At 40.8% G+C, this 24,971-nt stretch overlaps 1 protein-coding gene across 1 annotated transcript in view; it reads left to right on the top strand.

Annotated features, from left to right (window-relative positions):
- Nucleotides 1-2,700: 2,700 nt before the first annotated feature.
- The window catches only part of LOC136863322 (allatostatin-A receptor), a 1,657,357-nt gene continuing 1,635,086 nt past the window's right edge, over nt 2,701-24,971 (top strand). The window contains exon 1 of the mRNA XM_068225909.1: nt 2,701-2,758. The gene's annotated coding sequence lies outside the window, so the exon portion shown is untranslated. The remainder of the gene's footprint in view (nt 2,759-24,971) is intronic.

Below are 24,971 nucleotides of genomic sequence, written 5' to 3'. Positions count from 1 at the left end.
GACGTCAGCACGCGAGGATCGGCGCATCCGCCGCCAAGCGGTGGCAGCCCCGCACGCCACGTCAACCGCCATTCTTCAGCATGTGCAAGACACCCTGGCTCTTCCAATATCGACCAGAACAATTTCCCGTCGATTGGTTGAAGGAGGCCTGCACTCCCGGCGTCTGCTCAGAAGACTACCATTGACTCCACAGCATAGACGTGCACGCCTGGCATGGTGCCGGGCTAGAGCGACTTGGATGAGGGAATGGCGGAACTTCGTGTTCTCCGATGAGTCACGCTTCTGTTCTGTCAGTGATAGTCACCGCAGACGAGTGTGGCGTCGGCGTGGAGAAAGGTCAAATCCGGCAGTAACTGTGGAGCGCCCTGCCGCTAGACAACGCGGCATCATGGTTTGGGGCGCTATTGCGTATGATTCCGCGTCACCTCTATTGCGTATTCAAGGCACGTTAAATGCCCACCGCTACGTGCAGCATGTGCTGCATGTGCTGCGGCCGGTGGCACTCCCGTACCTTCAGGGGCTGCCCAATGCTCTGTTTCAGCAGGATAATGCCCGCCCACACACTGCTCGCATCTCCCAACAGGCTCTACGAGGTGTACAGATGCTTCCGTGGCCAGCGTACTCTCCGGATCTCTCACCAATCGAACACGTGTGGGATCTCATTGGACGCCGTTTGCAAACTCTGCCCCAGCCTCGTACGGACGACCAGCTGTGGCAAATGGTTGACAGAGAATAGAGAACCATCCCTCAGGACACCATCCGCACTCTTATTGACTCTGTACCTCGACGTGTTTCTGCGTGCATCGCCGCTCGCGGTTGTCCTACATCCTACTGAGTCGCTGCCGTGCGCATTGTGTAACCTGCATATCGGTTTGAAATAAACATCAATTATTCTTCCGTGCCGACTCTGTTTTTTCCCCAACTTTCATCCCTTTCGAACCACTCCTCCTTGGTGTTGCATTTGCTCTGTCAGTCAGTGTATATAACGAATGAAGTATCGACAACTTTCGTCCCGAGGCATTCCTCTAATTTTGAAGGTTTATTTCGTGTGTTGTGGTGGAACACTATATAGAAGATAAGCTGTTGCCTTGAACTGGAAGATTGACAAATCTAGGTACGAACTACATATGTAAATTTTATTTGACTGCAGCTAGTTGGATTGGACAACCCTACTTGCCGGCCGGCTGATGTTTGAGTGCTCGCGCACAGATTCACATAATTATAAATAAATTTGAAACTACTGGCTCAGTGCTCAATAAAATACATGCACGCATACGAACAGTTTTAACAGAGGAAGAGCTAGATGACATTGGTGCGAATCTTGAATGGTCACCGAATGAATCACTCACAAAATTAGCACAACATATAGGGGTTTCGGGTTCTTCTGGGGACAGAGCTACAATGCTGTTACACATTTAACCGTACAGCGTTACACGGGTCCATTGTTCAAAACCTGCTGATCCAGCCACAAGAGTGGAATATCGTGAGCTTGTGTTCTTTTCGAATGAGGCCTGGTTCCATCTTAACGGTCGTGTGAACAATCACTCTCACTATTGGAGAGCAGAAAATCCTAATGGTGTTTATGAAGTCCTTCATTATGGTAGTAAGATTGGTGTTTGGTGTGCTGTTAGTGCAAGACGAATAATTGGGACTAGTTTTTCGAGACGACAGTGAATGCAGAGAAGTACCATGATGATATTTTGACGCCGCTTTTCCATCAGTTAACGGAAGAAGCAGAGTCGCGTGGGTGGTTTCAATAAGATTTAACACCTCCTCATACAGCAAAAGATTCCTTTCTTACAATCTCGGAAGTGTTTGCAGACAGAATGATCAGTACTGGTCTATTTTCCCCTCGTTCTCCATATCTAAAATAGTGATTTTTACTCATGGGGTAAACTGGAAGAAAAAATGTATCGAACAAATCATCAAACATTGAAGGAACTGAAAGAAAACATTACGAATGAAATCAGAAACATTACAGTGCCAGAACCCAATAGCGTCAGCCAGAATGTGGTTACGAGATACAATACCTGTATAACCCAGCAAGGACGACACTCCAGCACCTTTCACAAGTTAGGATTTAATATAAGATTGTATACACGATTAAAGCAGGGTGGCCTCGCGCGACGTAAGTTCGGCTGAGGCAAGTGCCATATCGCACAGTACAAACACCGTGCTTTCGGTCTTAGTTTATACGGAAGACCTTGTAGTATCAGAACGTTAACTCCAGTACACTTTCATTGTTTTATTGTCAAAAACGTTATCTAGACGTACAGATTTTTTGATAGTAAATTAGAGGTTCATTAAATGGTGTTATGAGTTAGATAGCGTTCTCTGACATTAAACATGTTCATACAGCACGAAGGTTTACTAACGCAGCTTACCGAACTGAAGCAATCGCTTTGGCCGTTCGCTGATAGACTGATGTCCATCTATATGAAATCCAAACTTACAGAGCATCTTAGAAGTACTGAATGATGTTGACAATGATGATGTAGTCTTTACAGCTTCAAGCAAAATTACTATAATAGTTCACCTACATATGGATTGAATTCTACAGATTGTTATATAATATATATATATATATATATATATATATATATATATATAGAGAGAGAGAGAGAGAGAATGGAGATATAACATCAATAATAATAATAATAATAATAATAATAATAACAATAATTTTGTACATTTTTCATAGGTACCAGTCCCAGGAATGAGTGATGAACTAATCAATGCAGGGCCAAGTAACTTTGCTGTAAGTATTTAACACTTTTATTTACATTTTGTTTTATGTCGCACCAATACAGGTAGGTCTTTGGACGACAATGGGATAGGAGAGGACTAGGAGTGGGAAAGAATCGTCCGTGGCCTTAATTGAGGTACAGCCTCAGCATTTGCCTGGTGTGAAAATGGGGAAACAACGGAGAATCATCTTCAGGGCAGCCGGCAGTGGGGTAGAAGACACTATCTTCTGGATGCCACCCTGACAGCTGCGCGGCCCTAACCACAGGGCCAATTATTATTATTATTATTATTATTATTATTATTATTATTATTATTATTATTATTATTATTATTATTATTATTATAAAGAACGATTTCATGTGTTTTCGTACCAGACCCAGTTTCAATGGATAATAATCAACTTATAGCGATGACTGTGCTGACGACCCTAGTTACATGCCAAATTCTGATGATAATGTTGAAAAGATGCAGAATTCCTAGTTATATGCCAAATTCTGATGATAATGTTGAAAAGATGCAGAATTCCTCATGCAGCTGTTGGAATGCAGAACCGCCATTCAAGGAAAAGGAGGTAGGATTAGATCCTATACTCTATGAACTCCTGTGAAAAGTGTGACTTCAATCAATAACAATTGTGGGATTATTCTAAGTAACAGTGAAACCTCAGCAGTACTTGAAGAGGCACAGGAGTTGTATTAGACTTTAGGTTAGTAGTATATGAAAGGGAGATAGTTGCTATGAAAGGTGGGAATTTTAATGCCTACTCAACAACAAAAATAAGGAACAGAAACAACGTTCCGAAGCCAAGTGACTGGCAAGGCAACAAGATAAAACAAGAATTTCGGACAGGAAGGGCCAAAAAATCAGTAAGTAGTGGTAAGCATTACTGCCTCTAAGACTGTCCAAGCCTATGATGGTTCAAAATATCCCAGAAAGTTTAATAGTTTATTTAGTGAGGATGATAGGGCCAAGATCAATGAAAAGTGGAAGTAAAAGTGGAAGCGGAAAACATGGATAACAAACGAAAGATTTGAAAGGACTCGCAGATGTAAGAAAAAGGGCCTGCACAAAATCAAAAGAAGAAAATCCAAGAAGGTTATTTACTAGACGTTTATTCTCGTGAAAGAAAATACCAAGAAACAAGTAGGTCAATGAATTTTTGTTACGTGCCATCCCTGTTGTGGCCTCTTTCGTACTTCTTGGAAAGGACTATTGAGTCAGCCGAACGGAGAGCTCCCAGCCGGCCTGGAGAGCATGGCTGGCATTTCCGTCTATTGTTCTCATCGACTGACTTACCTGTGAGTTTCTTGGAAATGCAACGAGAATACTCCATCTCTGGCCACATCGCGAATATTCTGGTGCACATCGCCCGAGCTATAAAAAGGGATGCTAGCCTCGGACAGTCAGTCCGTGTTGGGCTCCGTGGTGGAGTCAGAGCTGGTCAGTATGATACTCAGTGTGTTGGGGCTCGGTGGTTGGCCTGCGGGCGAGAGAGTTCGGAGTGTGGTCTGAACGAGGAGCTGTTGTTGTAGTGTCGGAGTGTCCGGCGAGTGGCTGTACTGAAGACGACGTACGGAACCGGACACTGTGTACTGAGAGTACTGTGGGTTTGTGTATTTCTGTTGACTGAAGATCGCTGTGAGCCTGCGGGAAGCCCCTATCGTGAGTGTGAGAGTAATTGAACCTGTGTTAATATTCGCTGTTGTGAGTATCGTCCTGCTGTTGAATACAGTTGAGCTCTTGCTCTTTAGTTGTTCACTGCATGTGGTTGTGTGAATTACTGGACTGTCTCTGGAGTCGAACCAAGGCATAGTCGTCGTGTGTTGTGTAGCCAGTAGGACTGTGTTCAAACCCAGCGGTCTACACACAGCTGCTGTATGAGGTGACTGGACTTTGAGAAATGAAGCTAAGTATTAAAGCCGTCCCCAGCTAATAGCAGCAGGCCAGACCGCCTGCCGAAAGAAGACACACTTGTGAATAGACAACAATTAGTGAGCGTGGTCGTTCATCGCTCATGTGTGTGTGCATTTATTGGGTCATCCTGAAATAACAGACGCTATTTTATTCGTAACAATGTTTACTTAGAGAAATGTCCATTGGATGGGGTGCAGCCTGACGAAATCTCTTTCTACCACGACATACTGTAATGCAATTTCAATATTGGCTTTCACTTTCCCAGGAAAGATCTGTGCGATAAGTGCTACAAATATGAATATATGTCGGAAAGATGACAAACTGAGATAGAAGAGAGCCATCGGACTCATATTCAAAGGAAAGAAGAAGCACGCCAACTTACAGGCCAATTAAAAAAAGAGCATCCGGTGAAGAACTAAATTTTCTTGAGTTTGATTTTTAACCGTGAGATACTGTCCTAAAGTTAAGGCATTGGCTATATATGATAAACGCAGACTGGCAGTCTACAACCTGACTCTTTGTAATGTAACAACAAAAATTGCAGAGTATTATTTTCATGTGCCATGAAGCAGTAGGAGATAGAGGGGCAGCAGTAGTGGTAGAATGATGTTTGCTTGCATTCTTGAAGAAACAGCAAGATAGAAAATATCTCTTTAATATCTGACGTTCACCCGGAAGGACGTGGAATCCCCGTCTGGAAGCTGAAAAATTTATGAAACTAGATTTCCACTTCCTGATGTGCACATGGTCCTGAGGTTCACTCAGCCTACACAAAAATGATTACCAGATTAAATCCTGGGTTCAAAGGCGGCGGGCCTGGAGCTAACTACTCTACCCACATCAAGTGCTGAGGTTACGGGTAGTAGAAGCCTTCACCTTCCGCCCCTCCCAGGATATTCACGACTTGTACGGTGATGACTTTGCTTTTCTTTTTAATGTCTGACTCACGTGAAGGACAAAACCGTAACATTGTAATTAAAAATATGCTTCTCTATGCATTCCAAGTATTAAATATTCCAAAAACTGATAACATATTTTTGAACCTGGTCACTCGCAAATGGATTCGGTCCATGCTCATTTGAATCGAGTTGGATAAATATATATTCGATATATCTGGGTGGTACACAGTTGTAAGAATGGCAGCTAAGAAAGGCGAATAACACGCCACTGAAAAAGATAAAAATTCCATTTTTGATTTTAAGAAATTCCGGAAATCGATTATTTAAAATAAAAGAGTTGATATGGGAAATGTAGTAAAGTGGCTTGATATATGTTGGTTTCAGAACCGATCAGAAGAAAAAGAATGTATCTATTTCAAATATAAATTATCTGAAGAAGTGTTTTTGGGGTTCAAAATGCAAAGTTCATCTCGCAAATCTTCAAACAGTAATATTGATCCGAAGAAGAATTATAATGCATCTATAAAAGTCCAAGATGAAATGATTCAAGATTTGGACGAGTTATGTATGAAGAACATAATTCCTCAACAGTAACAATTCTTCCATCGTGTACAGAAGAACAAATGCGTAAGAAGGAGTAGAAGACTGTGAATTTAAAAATGTCTTTGAATTCCGTCACATTAACTGGAGGATATTTTATTTCACGCTATAAAAATATCATAAGAGAAATAAATCATAGGACTTAATAGCAATCTACTACCGACTGTCAATACAGGAATATTCAATAAATAAAATATGTTTCCTTATCAATTATTTATCATCAAAATGATGACAAATGAGGATTTTGTGTGGCTGCAGCAGAACATTCACTCATTATGAAGTGAGTTATGCTTGAAGTCAAATAACGTTAACTACAGATGTATTCAGTTCAGTTTCAATATTAATAAGCCTTAAGACGAATGTAATATTAATATTGCTTTGAATTATATTACAGTACCTTTTACGCGTTCATTAAATGTTGTGAAAATGTCTTTCAAAATAGGAGCAGCAATAACAAAATGAATGATGCGTGTTTCCTCTCTCCTCTAGAGTTCTATTTCCGAAGGTAACGTTTTACTTCAAACCCTCGATATGGTATTTTACTACCATTTAGTTGCTACACTGAGTTCTGGTACCATACTACATTGTAAGTACATGCACATTAGCATCAGTGCCATGCTATGATGCTACGAAGCCATGCTACCGTACAAACTAGTATCCGAGAAATAGACGAATGCAATACCGACGTAGCACTAGTTACATAGAAGTAATATAGCCAATTATTATGTAGCAAAGTTGAAATTTATAATAATAAGTCTCAGCAGAGTTCATGAGGGAGACGCGCAGGGAAATAAGAGGGCGCAAGGTGCAAAGCCGTGGATAGGGAGAAATAGTGGCACTTTTGGTATGAAACAAGACATGTGAACAGACTTTTCCTTATTACTATCACGAATATTCGGAATCCGGATAGCTCCTCATAAAAAGGAAGGGACAAACTAACAAAGAACCTTCGAATAACCTCAGTGTGAGTGCTATATCTTTAATGTGTTTTATGATAAAGTAAAACTAGACAGCCAACGTCTATAATACAACAATAAGAGAGAAAAAATGGAAGGGGTCGACGCTTCGAAAAATGCTGGTAATCGCCAAGGAAAGACAAGGACGTGAAAATGAAAGATTCCCTAGGCCTCCATACGTAATACCGTTGGGGATGGAAAAGAACAAGAGTTGACCCAGGGAGGTCGGATAGGATAGATGCCAGTGAGGAGCCTGGCACAAGAAAGTGGAAATAATGGCAGGGTTCCGCTACGGGCCCCTTGGACTACAGCCCCAAACATATTTTTCTCGACCAGCACATATAAGGACGACTAATTCTAATTATATATTGAACCCATGACCTTTGTGCCCTAAGAACATTATGCAAAAATCGACAATCATTTAAAAGTTGGATTCTTGATAGCATGGATTTGACACGTGACGAGGGGGTGATTACCTTCGGTCCCACGCTCTGGGGTACGTGACGTCAACCACACGTGTCGACGGCGGAAGAATCTCAAGTCATTTTTATGAACTATTTCAAAGCGCGTGTACATGGCGTGACCAAGCCAAGTCAAAAAAATATAGTGCCTATCAAAGGGGGTCAATCATCTCACAAATCGAACCCGTACAAATTTTAAATGTCCATGAACACTACCGCCAGAAATGTAGCAAGCATGTAGTCACTTTCAAAACTCTTGAAATTACAGTTTAGGTAAGTCAGAAAATTTATAGAAATTTTCTTGGCGGCAAAGGGAGATATCCGAAGAGAGGGGTAACTGCTATAAATATGAAGGGACGCCATGACGAACTCTCCTTCTCCGGCATTTGTGATACAAAGCGGACGAAAAATTGTTGAGCTGCTCTGCGAAATCAAACAACGAAAGTAGACTGAGTTCAACTGCAGATTTCAGCCAGTGTGGCTAGGTCTTGAGTCCATGAGGGGATAGTTTTCTTGAGTGAATAATTGTACCAGATAGGACGATCAAAGTACTGAATAAATTCTAATGTGATTAATTAATTCGTGTGCGGAAACAATTATAGTCCATCGTGTGCGCTCAACAAACAAGTGAAGGGTATTTTTTTAATGCTTTATTCCAGGAAAGCTGAAGAAAATAATAATAAACTGTGAAGCCATGAATGTAAAAATGGCTAAATAAAGTGCCAGGGTCGTAGGTGAGCCCTATGACGAACACTGGCGTGACGACATGAGGTAGGTGACTTTCCATCTTACTACCTCTTATATCTTGTCTCGTGATCTCAAAAAGTGTATTTGAATGGGGATATACGACGCAGTGGTCACCCCTACTAAGTTTTGTAAATGTGAGAATACGACTAAAGAGTCATTTGTTTCATTTTCCACTTGGATAAATTTTTGAAGTCTTGCGAGTGCCGTATAATGTTGTAAAAAGTTATTGAATAGGGTTCCGAAGTGATATCACATCCAATGTAGATCGTCATCCGTGTGAGTGTACTGCCTATATTTTGTGATGCCAAATTAAGATGTTCAGTCGACGTAATTTTTTTTCTGTCTGCAATTTGACGTTAATAATAATCCATGGTTACTCATTTTCAATCGAGTGGAAGCGCGCTGTCGGGTGAGAACCTAGGGTGATGAATTTGGTCACGGAGAGAAACGTTTTTCTGTGCCCATTTGAAACTGTGTCTGACTGACAATAAAAAGATCTAGTAGAATGTTTCAGTCATTTCTCGTAAAAATCAAGTTATTAAATACGATATCATTTATGCGAAGTTATTCATGATTAATGCATTGTGCGATATTAGACGTCGAGATTTCTAGTAAGGATTTTATTCCAGTTCTTTGTCGATGATAATTGTGGAGCTGGGAAACAGAGGTTAGTTTGTTGATATGAGATTTGTGAATCAGGTTGGACCTGTCGTTGAAGCCGGGACACGGAAGCCCGAGGAATGTTTTATATGAGTTGAGATGAGATGTGCGAATCAGGTTAGAGTCCTGTCATTTGAAGCCGGGACATGATAGCCCGAGGAATATTTTATAACGTTGAGAATGGAAAGAAATTCATAGAAATCCATAGCGGTATCAATTGGCGACGCGTATAATTAGTGTGGGCATCTTGAAGCATAACCTGTGCATTTTGTTGGTTAGAATATCGTATTTGTTTAATTATGTCGGCAGAGTTTAAAGGGAGCATTTTGAGAAGCCAGTCAACTGTGAATAAACCAGGTGTTTCGTGTAACTGCCAAGCGAACTCGGGGAATGAGAGACCTCAGCTATGATAACGGGACCGGCGTGGAGTTGAGATTGTACTGTATTCTCGGCCAGGGAAACGTTAAAATGCTGGATTTAGTTGAAATTCATAGCCGGTAATGATCTGAGTATTGTGAAATACTGTAATTGGGGACATAATGAACATTTGAAACCACGAACTTGGAGTATAAGGAACAGAGTAACCAAATTCAGGGTTGTCCAAAATATAGAGCGGTGGTCGTGATAATTGGTTTGTCTGTGAGGGGTGTGCAAAATTCATAATGGTATGACGAGATATGACATCGTAATTATATGGAGAGTTGTTTGGTTTGTACGTAGATTATTAGGATTTCCAAGTGTTAATAACGGTTAGGACTAGGTTAGATTTTAAAAGGTGTGAGATCACAAGACAAGATATATAACTGGACATGAATTGTGTAAAAATTCTTTTCCAGCCAGATAAACATCGCAATATTGAATTCACATCACCAGCTGCGCAGAAATTTGTGAAGAAACCAGAGTCCGCGGAGATAAAATGTGTTGTTTGTTAACATTTCGTTAAATCATTTAAATTTATTTAATTATTAAATTCAGTGAAACCGCATTTTGAAATAACTTTAATCAAGCGAATAACTTGGAGATGCATTCTGGAAATTTTAGATTGTTTTTCTGGGGGAATATTAAAATATAAAGTAACGTTTAAGGGGACATATCCGAAAGAAATGGATTTTTCTGCCACAAAGTTTGTGAGCATTGCTATTGTTGTAATTATTGAACTTTGATTGATTGAGCAGAGAATGTGCTGGGGATAGTAAAGTGGAACTTTTGTCATCAGCCGATGTAACTTAATTGTGTTTAGCCTTCAGCCTAGAAACTTGGATGGTCAGGGGATCATCAACCTCAGTGACTTAGATTAGGGCCATATGCCATTGTAGCATCCTTTCCTTGCGGTCATCATCCACAATGACCTTAAAGTAACTTAGAAGATTAGATGTCGGTCCATGACATAGACGCAGGCCACATCGATTCAATTAAGGGTCCATGCCGTAGAACCACTGGGTGGCACACACCGATTGGACGGCCTTAATTATACACAGAGTCCAGAGTTCGTGTTACGAGGGCTGGACCATAACGAATCACTATGATGGTACATGTGGTCTCACGTGGAAGCCGAATTTAAGGATTTCCAGACTTTTCTTTCTTAAATGATCAATAATTGAGACAATGGTTTCTAGTAAAAATGCCCGTCAGGCAGTTACGTTAAAGTCTCACACCAGTGTTCTGACGTTTATGTAAAAATGATTGTGGTGTCCAGTGGACACAATTGACTTCTATGATACCATTGACATAAAGATGGCTTCAGAATTTTCCTGAATAAATAGGAATCTTTTAAACAGATCTTTCATTACAATAGATAGATTAGAATTACTGAACCCTACCATTACCTCAGCAAGTGACGAAGAACCCGACACGACCCAAGAGACAGATCTCATGAACTTTGCTGATAGGAAAGAAAGGTAGGTATCCCTCAATATGGACCTAAAGGGTTCAATATATTTAATGTTGCCATTGATGCTTTCCCGGCCCGTGAACAGTCGAGATTTTCTTCTGATGACGCAGAGCAAAGTTCTCTGCGAAACGTAAAGAATTTCACTTTATTTTCTTGACACGGCATAAGCACAAAAGCCTATATCATGTCTATATATATATATATATATATATATATACTTTGTTTCCTTTTTGTTTTATAAGAATACAGATCAAAATTCCTAAGCAGGTGCACATTTCTCTCTCCCGTTTTACTCTTCTTATTCTTCTTCATCTTTTCGCCATATTCTTACTAAATGTGTTGGCATAGATATTGCCAATTATACGAGGGCTGTTTTTTAAACCTGCTATGGGCTATACAATAAAGACACATTGATATAACAATATGATTTTATTAGTAAAAGTTTAGTAGTTTCTAATTTATTTTTTCTACATAATTGCCAACACCTTTTAGGCATTTGTCGTATCGTGACAACAGCTTTGCGACGCCAGTGAGGTAGGGTGCCTCCTCAAGATCTTCGTTGGTTCAACCATGCCAACCCATCAACAAGCTCAACCATACGTACGGCAGCAACAGAGTTTCGACCTTTCCCACCGTCGTCATCGATGTCTATTCGACCTTATTTAAATTTCCGACACCAGTCCCGTACACTGCCACCACTCATACCATTTTCACCATAGCACAATACTGCACTCATTCTGCAATGGGTTTCGGAGACGCTACATCCTTCTGCTTGCAGAAAACGTATCACAGTTCGCAGCTCACACTTAATTTTAGCGGCCATGTTCAATAGCTTGGCTACGACTGGTGAATTGGAGCCGACAGTCGCAGAGGCTGTGGAGGGCTCGGTAGCTAGAAGAGAGACGGTAGCTGTCACGACCCGGATGCGCAGTAGACTGCCGTGGTCGTGACGTCACTGGACCGTCCCTCCCATTACACTACGCATTCCTTGGTGCATTCATATCAGTCCATATACTCTTTGGAATCAGCGTTTTAATTCTAAGCAGTGAAGTTCGGTGCATTGCTGTTCGTTTGTGGTCTGCACATTGTTTCTTTGAAATGGAAATGACGTATGGCTTTTAATGCCGGGAGTGTCTGAGGACATATTCGCCTCGCCAGGTGCAGATCTTTTGATTTGACGTCCGTAGGTGACCTGCGCGTCGTATTGAAGATGAAATGATGATGAAGACGACACACACACACCCAGCCCTCGTGCCAGCGACATTAACCAATGATGGTTAAAATTCCCGACCCCACCGGGAATCGAACGCGGGACCCCTGTGACCGAAGGCCAGCACGCTAACCATTTAGCCATGGAGCAGGACATTGTTTCTTTAATTATTACTTTTGAGGCTTGCGAATGTCTTGAAAGTCGTGTACTTGTGCGTTTCGTTCGTCAGTGAAGTAAATTCCAGTGTATATGTCGTGTTTGTGCTGTTATAATGCCGTGCTGTGCGGTTGCAGGTTGTAAAATCCATCCCAACAACGCAAGGAATCGTAAGTTGTCCTTCTTTAGATTCCCAAAAGACCCAACTGTGCACAAACAATGGTCTTTTTTTGTAAACGAAAAGATACCTTTAACTCTAAAATCGCACGTATATGCTCGGAACATTTTCTGCCCTCTGATTTTGAAAGAGATTTACAATACGAACTGTTAGGCTTTCCCCCTAAGCACTTGTTGAAAAAAGGAACAGTTCCTTTCCAAAACATTCCCACGCTTTCTGCATCAACAGACAACCCAGAGAGAAATATACAAGCTCTAAAAGGTGGGATTGTAAAAAAGGGCTAGAATCGCTAATAAGCAAATCTGGTAGAGAAATCAAGCGAGCTTGATGACATTTCTCAGGAAGAACAAATTAACGAACAATTACGCCAAAATAAAGACAACTTGGCCTTGAAGTGTGAACTAGCTGGTTTTATAGTCGAAAATGAAAAATTAAAAGACAGAATCAAATTACCTACTGAAGATCTAAAAAAGCCCAAACAAAATTAATGAAAATGGAGTAAATTTTAAATAATATGAGGTTTTCTTTTTCTGAATGTCAAAACAATGTTTACTGAAGGGAAAGTGTACAAGCCGGTCACCTGAAGATGTAGCCAAAGCAGTTAAAATTCGGTGTATCTCCAAAAAAGCTTTCTTGTATGTTAGGGGAAACTCTAAAATAGTCCCTACCTAGTGAAACAACAATAACACGGCAGTTGCCATAATTTTCAATTCCACCTGGGTTTTTGGATATCAGTTTTAACCTACTAAGGGTCAAGCAAATACGTGGAGGGTTTGAAAAGTTCTCGGAATCACCGCTAGATATCAGTACTAGAGCAACGAGGTTCCCGCGCAATAATCAAACATCCTTTTTGAGTGAGCACGTGGAGCGTCAGTGCTCTAGCTGCAGGAGTGTGGTAGTGACGACTCTTTGTTGTTGTTCCCGCGTAGTGATTTTTGACAATGGAAAAAACTGAGATTCGAGCAGTGATTAAATACTTTGTAAAGAAAGGTATGAAAAGAAAGGAAATTCATGCCGACTTTCAGAACACACTGGGGGACTCTGCTCCTTCATTTTCAACTGTTGCCAAGTGGACCAGAGAGTTTAAATTTGGTCGGGAGAGTCCGCGTAGTGGACGGCCAAAAAGTGTTACGACCCCAAAATTTGTCGTAAAAGTGCATAAAATGGTCAAGGAGGATAGTCGACTGAAAGTGCGGGAGATTGCTGAAGCTGTAGGGATGTCTTCTGAACGGGTATATTATATTTTAACCGAAGAATTGGGTATGAAAAAATTATCCGCAAGATGGGTGCCGCGGTTCTTGACATTGGACAATAAAGGCACCAGATTGGAAATGTCCGAACAAAGTCTGGCCCATTTTCAGTGCAGCCAACAAGATTTTTTGTGCCGGATTGTGACTACAGATGAAACTTGGGTCCACTACTATACCCCAGAGACAAAACAGCAGTCAAAGCAGTGGAAACATGCTGATTCACCACCACCAAAGAAAGCAAAGGCAGTGCGTTCGGCCGGAAAGGTCATGGCCTCAGTTTTCTGGGATGCAAAAGGCATTCTGCTGATAGATTATCTTCCTACTGGCCAAACAATTACGGGGCAATACTACGCAAACCTTCTAGACCAATTACAGGAAAAGATACGCGAAACAAGGTCTGGTTTGGCAAGGAAGAAGGTCGTCTTTCATCAGGACAACGCTCCGCTGCACACAAGTGTTATTGCCATGGCAAAACTTCATGAACTGGGGTACGAATTGTTGCCACATCCACTTTATTCACCTGATTTGGCACCATCAGACTTTCATATATTCCCCAAGCGGAAAATTTTCCTGGGTGGACGGAGATTTTCTACAAGGGAAGAACTGACAGCCGAATTGGAGAGGTATTTTGCAGGCCTGGAGGAATCTCATTTTCGAGATGGGATCAAGGCATTGGAACATCGCTGGACCAAATGCATTAGTCTACAGGGAGACTATGTTGAAAAATAAAAGCAGTTCCACCGAGGTAAGATAATTCTAGTACATTCCGAGAACTGTTAAAAGCACATACGTATTATGAATTATAATTTTAAAAGGGATATAATAATGAACTTTGACGAGATGAAAGTTCAATCTGACATATACTACGATAGTGTCGAAGATGTATTTATAGGGCCCCATGTAACTGTGCAGGTTATTATAATATACGCCTAACTTGTAACTGGAAACAGTCTGTTTACTATCAGTTCGAACAAACCTTCACTACTGATTTGTTCTATGAAATAGTGATACTTGTTACGGAAACGGGATTTCACCTAAGGTATTTTGTGAATGATATGGGTGGTTCCAACCGAAAGTCAAGCATCGACCTGGGAATGAGTCCAGAGAAGTCTTCCATGAAAAGGCCGTGTACTGATGACCGTGTAATTTGGGCATTTTGTGACGTTCCTTACATCCTTAAGTTTTTAAAAATACATCTGTTAGACCAAGGATACACTCTTGCATCTGAAAAAAACTGTTACAAAGGACATATATGTAGACTTTTAGTACAGTACCAGAAATTTGGGGACTTAAAACTCACTCACAAAATGAACGAACAACATTTGCTAGTAAATAGTAGTAAACGTCAAAACGAAAGAAAAGCTGCTGAACTTCTCTCCGGCGCTGCTGCTTAGGCTATACCGTAATTTTTTCCTGGTAATGAACATACAGTACAATTTGTTGAAACTGTTAACGATGAATTTGATGTTCTTAATAACAGAATGCCTCATCATCCAACAAGCAAGTTCAAAAGTGCTTAGGGAACACGTTTAGAGGAACAGGATGTTACCCTGAATAAAATATTCGACCTGTATTCATCAGCAAGAGGTATTGGAAAGACTGACTTACTCCTTTCCAAATCTGCTGTATGGTTTCCATCCATAATTTGCAGGGATTATATCGAAACCTAAAATCTGAAGCATATCAATATCTACTAACATCGAAATATAATTAAGTTGTTTTCATTTTTAGGGGCTTAGGTCGGTTTTATGACCACCCTCTTCCCACAACAGTTACCCAGAGAATAAAGTCTCTATTTCTGAGGAAAAGTGAATGTGACATCATTCATACTGGAAACTGCAACAGGAAAGAGTGTGAAAAATTAACTGTAGATGTTCTCGACCCCGAGTGGATTGTGCTGTTACTAATGACACCATAGAATCAGTCGAAGCAAACTTGGAAATTTTTGGTGCAGAGTATGAAGACTTAAACTGTATAGTTGACTCGCTAATAGATCAGTTTACTGAGCAGCACAGTCTCAAAGATTGCTTACATAATGAAAATAAGGACCTATTGAAAATGTTGGCGGGGTATATTGCATACCGATTTACGACAAAAGGAATCACCACTAGCTTCATCTACGGAGGAAAAATTGTAAAATGCGTTGTTATTCGGAACAGGGTTTGGATCTGGGCTATTTTCGGAGGAGGCCTAATGAATCCATCTCCCCAGTGGTTCGACACTGTTTGCGAACTAAAATTTTTTTTCAAAGGTTCCACGGAAATGGTCTAAGGAAGTGCCCGAGAGTGATGAAGGAACTGATAGATATCATCATATCTAAGTGTAGTGAAGTCGACGACTTCGCTGTTACGTGTTTTGTGAGAACTCGTTTATTTATTAGAATGAAAGAACTGAATAAAAAGGGAGCACTCAAGAACTCAGTGAATGAAAGCCGGTCTACGGATGCGTATGCTGACGCTGCACGGAGAAATCGAAAAACATGAATGATATTAAGTCCTGAAAGGTAGGCCTAAATTAATTGTAATGCTATTATTATTATTATTATTATTATTATTATTATTATTATTATTATTATTATTATTGTACCGGGGGTTACACCCCAACGCTGCGCATTTAAATCTAGCGCCTAAATGAACTCCTCTATTGGTGAAACAGTGAAACTGAATCTACACCAATTCAGAAATTTACTCAGTAGATGTCACCACTAAAATATGATGTAATGTTGCTATTGTGAAGTTTTCTGAACTGACTGTATTTCTGCTTGTTTTGTTTGCAATCCATCAAGAAGTTTGGACATTTTTCCACAGATGTCACTACTAAAACTATGATCATGCGCCTTGGTGTGAGGTATAAGAACTTATAATTTAAAGAAGTTTTGTATTCATAAGTTTTTTTACTGATTGATGCTCATTTATTTTTGGGTTGGCAGTATTTCCTTTTTATTTCCGCCAGTTTTGATTCTAGCCAATCCCTATTTTCTGTAATTAATTTTCTACCAATCACAGTCTTCTTCTTCTTCTTCTTCTTCTTCAATTTTGAGTGTAATTTTTAAATTGAGGAATAAACGTGATAGCGTGTGGCTAGTTTAATCTTGAACTATCTCGAACGTTCCCCGAGTGTTTATAAACTGCGGATTTTATCGTTTCTTGGCCAATTGATCTTCATCTTACTAAGTGTGTGTGTCAAAGCAGGAGGCGGGCGGCCTCTTTCATCAGGCTGCAGTACATCGACAAGGTAAAGGCCACATAACATCTTTCTTTCTTGTTACCTCCACATTTTAACCCGAGGGAAAGGTCCGAATCTTTAACTATGTCACCAACTTTCTAAAGTGTAAATCTTCTTTCGGCTAATGTAAAAACTGTAAATCGGTGATAGAGAGTGAATTACCCTCTCGAGCTCCCCTTCATCTTGCTTTGAGGTGACTACGCTTATAGCTGGTTTTCATTCTGTAATGTGGTAAATTATTTCTATACGAGTCACCTCAGTAGTTTGGGAATAGCCCCTGTTTCACCGGCCTAGTGCCCTTTAGGTTTTTAAGTTTTCACTATCTCGGAGCACTGTACGCCTCCATTCACTTTGTGTTTCGGGCCATTTACTTAACCTGTTCTTTTGGCAAAGGCCCTATGGGTTGGGTACGAGATACCCCTATTTCAGTTTGTAAGTTGGATCATGGAAGGCCAAAGAGTGTAAGATTTTTTTGGTGTTGCCTTGAGTAAGCTTGAGAAACTGAGAGCACGTTACCTCTTTTTCGAGTGCTGTAAAAGTGCCTCTGGGAGGCTTGATATTGTATTTAGGGAGCAAGAGCTCCACGAATTAGGGGATTTCTGCCCTTGTATAAATTTGTGCTCTTTTGTAAATTTGAGATTATAGCTCAGGAAATGTAAAGCTAGGAGCTTAAAGCCCAAAGTGTTAAGATTCTGAATCTTGGATTTTTCCCCATCTTGTTTAACGATTGCTAATTGTACCTGTAAAATTGTTAAGTTTGAAAATTGTGAAAATATAACCTTCAGTTTATGTTTTGAGTTCAATTCTTGACATTGTAGTTAGACCCATTCACGCCGGCATCTTCTTTCACCTCTGTGTTCCACGGGATACAACGGAACAATTATTATTATTATTATTATTATTATTATTATTATTATTATTATTATTATTATTATTATTATCCTTAACAAATTGAACTCTTAATCTTTTGTTTTGAAATATTTTCTGATTATAAACTACAGCCGAATATAGGCCCTACTTTTGTGAGATAGGGCTCCATGCTGCAGCGGATATTTAATATTATTATCGTTATTATCATTATTATTAGTATTATTATTATTATTAGCATTATTATTATTATTATTATTATTATTATCATCATTATCATTATTATTATTATTATTATTATTATTATTATTATTATTATTATTATTATTATTATTATTATTATTATTATTACAGATTTTTGTTAGTAATAGAAAGCAATAATGTTAGTACAGTAGGCCTACTTACTATTTTCAGGAAAGTAACAACATGCAGTATTTAATCTGTACTTGCATAGGGTACTTACAATGATTTTTAAATTCTTTCAAGTAATTGGGAACTGTACATAGTAAAATTTCCGGTATAATGGAACATTTAGAAATGATTTTTAAACATATTAGCAAAAGGTCTTACTATTCTGGTTTTTAAGTAGGTCTGCAATATTTATGAAAGCACACATACACAATAATAAAAAGAATTGTACGCACATTTTTTCATGTGAAAACATTATATTACAACGTAAACGTGTTAGTGATAAGGAAGATAAGCGGGGCGCTTGGCACACTGATTTAGAGCAAGTAACAGAGCCTGGCAGACCGCTGACTTCACACGCTCCTGGCGGCTGCACGTGACACCTACCGTCCGTAGAGGGGAAGTTGCGTGGTCTCTCGATGCACAAACCTGGCTCCCGACTATCTCTTGTTTACTTACATCTACTACTCTTTAGCGGTAGTCCGGTGTCTGTAAGCTGGCAAATCGTCTACCGCATTCGACACGAAGAAAAGGTAAAGACTGAAGAGAGTGTCAATGAAAGTGGTTTGGCAACCTCTCCACGCCAAACAAGGGTCACTTAGAACTTGTTAACTTACCAAGGTGCAGGGTGAGATTGATTGCTGTCTTCCGACTCGCTTCCAGGAACTAAGGCCGCCATGTTTTGTCCCCACGTATATTATCATTAACAACATTATTAGCCACAGTTACACTAATATTTGTATTCTCATTATTAATGAATGAAAACCTACAACCTGTTCTCCAGTCATTGACTGGCTCAGGGATGTCATGAATGAAGCCCCCATCTTGCGGCGAGGATAGGAATTGTGCCGGCTGCCGAGGCCTGTCGCAGTCCATCACAACAATTTTGGTTGCGTTCATTTTTCTATTCATACGTGTAAAGAAAAAAAATGAACCTTACCGTAACGTACTGTAAGCATGTATGTTTCTCTGTTATATTTACACATTCCTACTGTACTGTATAATATATTTAAGGTTCATTTTCCTTTACACATCACGACCGGAAAATGAACACAGCGAAAGCGGTTCTGATGGACTGCATATGCGTATATGGCACGGAGACGTGGCCAGTCTTAAGGAAAATGGTGGATAGAAAGAACATTGTGGGATAGGTGGTGTTGTTTCTTAACCAAAGAAGAGACCAAAGACTTTTAAGTTTTAAAAATGTAGAAGATGAAATATGTTTTGTACAACTACTTTAAATTTATCTGTTTGTGTTTGATTTGTATATACTTTTCAAAGTTAGAAAAGGCAAAATATTATTTTAATTATGATGATGTAAAAGTTCAAGTATGAATTTATGTTGTGCAACTGTTTGCTAATGGTTTGTTTGTTGTATTTTTTGTATTTATGTTTTAAACTGTTTATTATCTTTTTATATTTTGTGCCAAAGAAGAGGCAAAAGAGACCTTATCTCAAACAACTGATATACGGTACAACAACAAATCAATCAATTTGTGTCAAAGAGGAAGTACATGAACCATATCCATTTATGTACCCAAGCCCGATCATGATCATGATTTATCTGGATGTAATGAATTTTTTAACAATAAACGGGACAAAGCGGGATCTGTCCTGGTGGGTACGATGTGGGGTTATCTTTGGGGTGGCGGTGATGTCTGCTCCAGAAACTCAACAATTTCTCCTGATACGTATGTACGAACGTACTCCCTCTAATACAAGTATCAAATTTCCCTTTTCCTCAATGGCCAATGAACCGCTCGTCCGGCTGACGGCCCTTCTACTCCAACCACTTGCTTGCTGCTAGAGGGTCGACGAATGCAGAGTGGGTCTCTGCCCACAAGTGGTCCGACAGCTCTGCAGTCCGACCGGTCATCCGAGCAGAGGAGGGGTGGCACCACGGCTCTGCCGTAGAGATGGACATGAAGAGGGGCTGGTCGCCACCGTCGGCAGCCATGAGAATGGTTTGCCGTGGTTTTCCATTCTGCTGAAGTATGGCGAATGCCAGAACATTGCTTCGTATAGGCCACGGCCGCCAATCTCTCACCTTCTCCTCACATCTCCTTATCCGATAGAAATCTCCCGTCCGGAGAGATGGCATCACCGTCTAGGAGGAAACATGTAGTATTAGTAGCAGTAGCAGCTGTTGGAGAGAAATCCTTCGGTCCGTTGGTAATGCGAGACCGAAATCAGTGACGAGAGACATTTCTCTTTGAAAACGATACCTGACAGGTGGACTTGGCATTATCGGGAGGTTTCTACCTCAGGACTGCCATCGCATAATAGAATAATAATAATAATAATAATAATAATAATAATAAGATGATGATGATGATGATGATGATGATTAAGCAGAAGAACTGATAAGTGGTGGTAGCTTCGATTCAGTGCGGGGTTTCGACCCCTAGTCACCGGTGACAGCAAAATTTTAGGTTTGGTTACTCCCCGACACATCAGAGTTCACACAAATAGTATATAAGGACTGCTCTCAGAGAAAGTGAGTTTTTACATTGTAACCTTGTGTCACCGGCTGCACTGAAATGGTCAGCTCCACTCTGGAGTTCCATAAACTTTCTACGGAAGCTCACGAACTTGGTCGGTAGATGCAGAGTGGGTCTCGGCCCGTAAGTGGCCACGGACGGTCCGTGGTTCAACAGCTCTGCACTCTGACCGGCCAACCGAGCAGTGAAGGGGTGGCCACGGCACTACCGTGGTTCTACGCTTCTGCATTAGGGAGACGGACAGGGCTGTACCTCACGGCTGGCCCCAACCGTCGGCTGTCCTGAGAATGGCTTACCGTGGCTTTCCTTTCTCCTGCACTAAGGTGAATGCCGAGACATTTCCTAGTATAGGCCACGGCCACCAACCCCCTCACACCTTCTCCGAGCATCTCCTTCACCGTAACAAATCTGTCGACCTGAGAGGGGGCGTCACCGTCTAAGAGGCCCGCGTCCCCCTTCAGGGAAGGAATGAAAACATTTTAATAGGAATAGTCACAAACTTGTAATGGCCCTTCCCTGTTCGACGTTTGTTTAGTTCGCTACGTACTCTGCTCATCGCGCTCTATCTACTGTCTGCTATCGCCGGAACTGTGACGTCACCTTGTCACATAGCACTCCACTTAACTGAACCAGCTCTCGATAATTGTCGTCTTCTGTATGCCCTGCCTTCGCCTGTATAAATACGGGGCTACTTAGACTGAAAAGCAAGTTCGGATGTGTCATCGGCTCGCTATGTGTGGAGTTCTCCCCGGGAGGAGCTAGCCTGCTTGATTAATGTTTCTTGCCATCTATGCTCCGAAGTCTCGTCATCATGCAAAAGCAAGAGAAAGGAATGAGGTAATATAACACTAACTGCTCCTCCATGCTAAAAAACTTTCTTTAAAGAATAGACTTGCCATTTTACTTCTGTGTGGTGTCATGCACGATTCTAAATTTATGAATGCAGGCGGCACTTAGAATTGTTTAAAAATCATTCCTTTTTACTGGCTGCTCGTTTCCAAACATTCCTTATCCTTCCTTCCCTTACTACCTTGTTTACTATGGCAACGGGTAGGCGCTACTGTGTACATGACCCTTAACTTTATTATTACCTAAGCTCCTACATTTTATTGCCCCACTTCCCTTTCATTGTTGGTGAATTATCTTCCAGTATCAGAAGAATTTGCTTTACGTTTCACCGACACAGATAGGTTTTATGGTGACGGTGGGATAGGAAAGGCCTAAGAGTGGAAAGGAAGCGGTCGTGGTTTTAATTAAGGTACAGAAACCCACGGAAAACCATCTTCACGGTTGCCGACAGTGGGGTTTGAACCCACTATCTCCCGGATGCAAGCTAACACCTACGCGCCCCTAACCGCACGGAGAACTCGCCCGGTCTTTTCAATATCACCGGGCTAATTTCTCTATTATTGGACGTTTAGTACTTCCTTCTGGGGACAGTTCGTTGTACTGTGTATTTGATTAGAGGTTTGTAATAATGTTATTGCTTTTATGGCCCGTTAAGTACTTTGACGGTGCGGAGACGCCCAGATGCCAGGATTTTGTCTCGCAGGCGTTCTTTTACGTGCTAGTAAATCTACCGACACGCGGTTGAGGCGCCCAGGTGCCAGGATTTTGTCTCGCAGTCGTTCTTTTACGTGCTAGTAAATATACCGACACGCGGCTGACGTATTTCAGTACCTTCAAATACCAACGGACTGAGCGAGGATCGAACCAGCCAAATTGGGGTCAACAGGCCAGCACCTCAACCGTCTGAACCACTCAGCCCGGCGATGAGAGGTTTATCATTAGTTAATTGGATTAATTACCCTGTTTACAATTATGTATTATTTTTATATTCTATAGTCCGCCGCATTATCCTTTGGGTTTATTAATCTCCTCTCATGTAGTCCTTGGAAGGACTCTGGAAAATAAAGGAACATTTCCTTTTCTTCTTTTGACAGTGTTCTTGCCTGGGTTTACCCCCTCCCCAGTTTTGCATTTTCGGGGTGCAGGGCTTTTCCCTTTTCTTTGGTTTGTTCTCTGATAAGCGTTTGTATATGGATTTCCTATTTTTATCTAATGGTTCATAGGGACCAGTCGGTTTTGGTTATATTTATGATATTTTGCTTACATTTTAGTCTTATCTAAATGTTTGTAGCCTTACTATACTGTTTGTTGTAAATCGGTCCAAGAATAATCGTACTAAGTCCTAACCCTGTTGGAGAGTATCCCATGTACTATAAAAATAAAAGGGCAAATAGAAAAAGAAGTTACTCTTTATTCATGGTCTGGTACCATAAAATATTTGAATGGCGTTATAACCATTTATACGGAAGTTCTTTTAATTATGTATATTTGGCTTCTTATATTATCTTTTTCTCCCATCTGAGGGAGATGTGATTGAAACCTCATTCCAATACTTTTCACCCTTCTCCTTGCTCTATGTAGCATCCACTATCCTCTATGTGGAGCAATCACTTGATTGCAATTGTTTCCAACCATATGTCATCAATATTGTGTAACACCTACTTGATATTGTCACGGCAATTTGGCCTTGCAATACTACATTCTTAACTTTGTCGAAATCTATGGATGTATAGAGGAGTGCCAACCAGACATCACAACATACACCATGAATACCATTCCTATACTCTGTGCCCCCACTACCACCACCTCCATCACCCCCACAAACGCTTCCCCAAGAGGGCGATGCGAATTTGTGAGCCATCAAATATCCAGGAGGAGATGGACAGACTGAAAGTCAAGTACAAGGGTAATGGTTACAGCGATGTACGGATTCATAGTTGCTGCATTCCAGCGGGAAAACTAAGCAAAGTTCACAGAAAGAAGTGATGGTAACTGCCTACCTGCCTTACATTCACAACACCACTGGTCGAATTGCCAATGTCCTACGCAAGCATAATATAAACACCGCGATTTGCACCGTCACTAAAATTAATCACATTTTAGGTAATACCAAGGAAAAATTGTCCCCACTATTACACCCTAGGGTATAAAAAATTTTCTGTACTTGTGAAATGGTATATATTGACCAAACATGCCGGTCAATGGGAACCCTTATCAACGGGCACGAAGGAAATATTCGTCTCAACCAGCCAGATAAATCAGCAATAGCTGAGCAAGCCCTATCGTTGGGTCATGATGTCGTGTTCCAAGATGTTCGAGCTCTTACCCACACTAAACACTACACGTCTAAGACTATACGGGAACTGTGGAAATACGTAAAAATCCTAACAATTCCAACAGGGACACTGGCTATCAGTTAAGTAATATGCGCTTGCCAGCCATTGAGGATTTACGTACTGTAGGTAGTTCTCTTCCCTATCCTTTCATTGTGGTTATTTGGTTTCGCTGTTTTTTCCAAATTCGTACGTTCCTTATCACCAGATGTTTCATACCAGACTTATCGTAGTGTCACACTTTCTTACCTATGTAGATCTGTTATGCCCCCCCCCCCCCCACATGGCCGGATTAAGGGGGAGGATAAACGGGCTGCATCCCCGGGCCCCGCGTGCCAAGTGGCCCCGGCCCTTGGCCGAACCTAAAATTGTATAAAAATGCCGTGCATGTATATGAATATTTACGCTCGCAAAATATCGAACACGCACTCTTCCTTCCTGCTTATCAGCTGTCCGCGTTAGTATTTCATCACTGCTAGAATCAATTACCATCCGGAGACACGAATCCTCGCTACTTACGCACTGTAATTATTGTAACGGTTATTGTTGACGAAAATTTAAATCTGGCAGCTTGCGAGTACGGGCAGAGAGGGAAGGGGGAAGAGATCCAGGATATGAGCGGGAGGGGACAGGGGAAGCACTGTGGAATGCGCATGCTATACTTTATGTTTGTTGCATCAGGAAGAGAACTTAAAGTTCACCTCTGATTATTGAACCATTCGTAAGTTACAACTGTAACGTTCTTGTAAAATGGATAGAAGTTATCCTAGTGGTGCCAAGACGCGTAAATTAAAAGAACAAAATTTGAAAGAAATTAAAAAGTTGCCGAAGATATCAACATTTTTTGACAGGAAGTCTACAAGTGCATCGACGACTGAAGAGACTGTTACTGGTGAACTGGAATCTTCTACAGGTAAGCGAATAGTGTAATATCTAAGTCTACTGTTTTAAGAGAGATTAGGTCATTACGGAAGTGGAAAGCATAAGCATTAGGAAGATGGTTTTAAGAACAATGAAAGGGAATCCTAATGTGTATTTTAAACTTCAGTCAAATTGTATAGAATACTCGGAGACGTAAATAATAAATTGCCGATCTCGTTGCTGTAGTGGTAGCAATA

The sequence above is a fragment of the Anabrus simplex genome, chromosome 2 (assembly GCF_040414725.1).
Source record: "Anabrus simplex isolate iqAnaSimp1 chromosome 2, ASM4041472v1, whole genome shotgun sequence".
NCBI lineage: Eukaryota > Metazoa > Arthropoda > Insecta > Orthoptera > Tettigoniidae > Anabrus > Anabrus simplex.
This window is presented reverse-complemented; position numbering and strand designations above follow the sequence as displayed.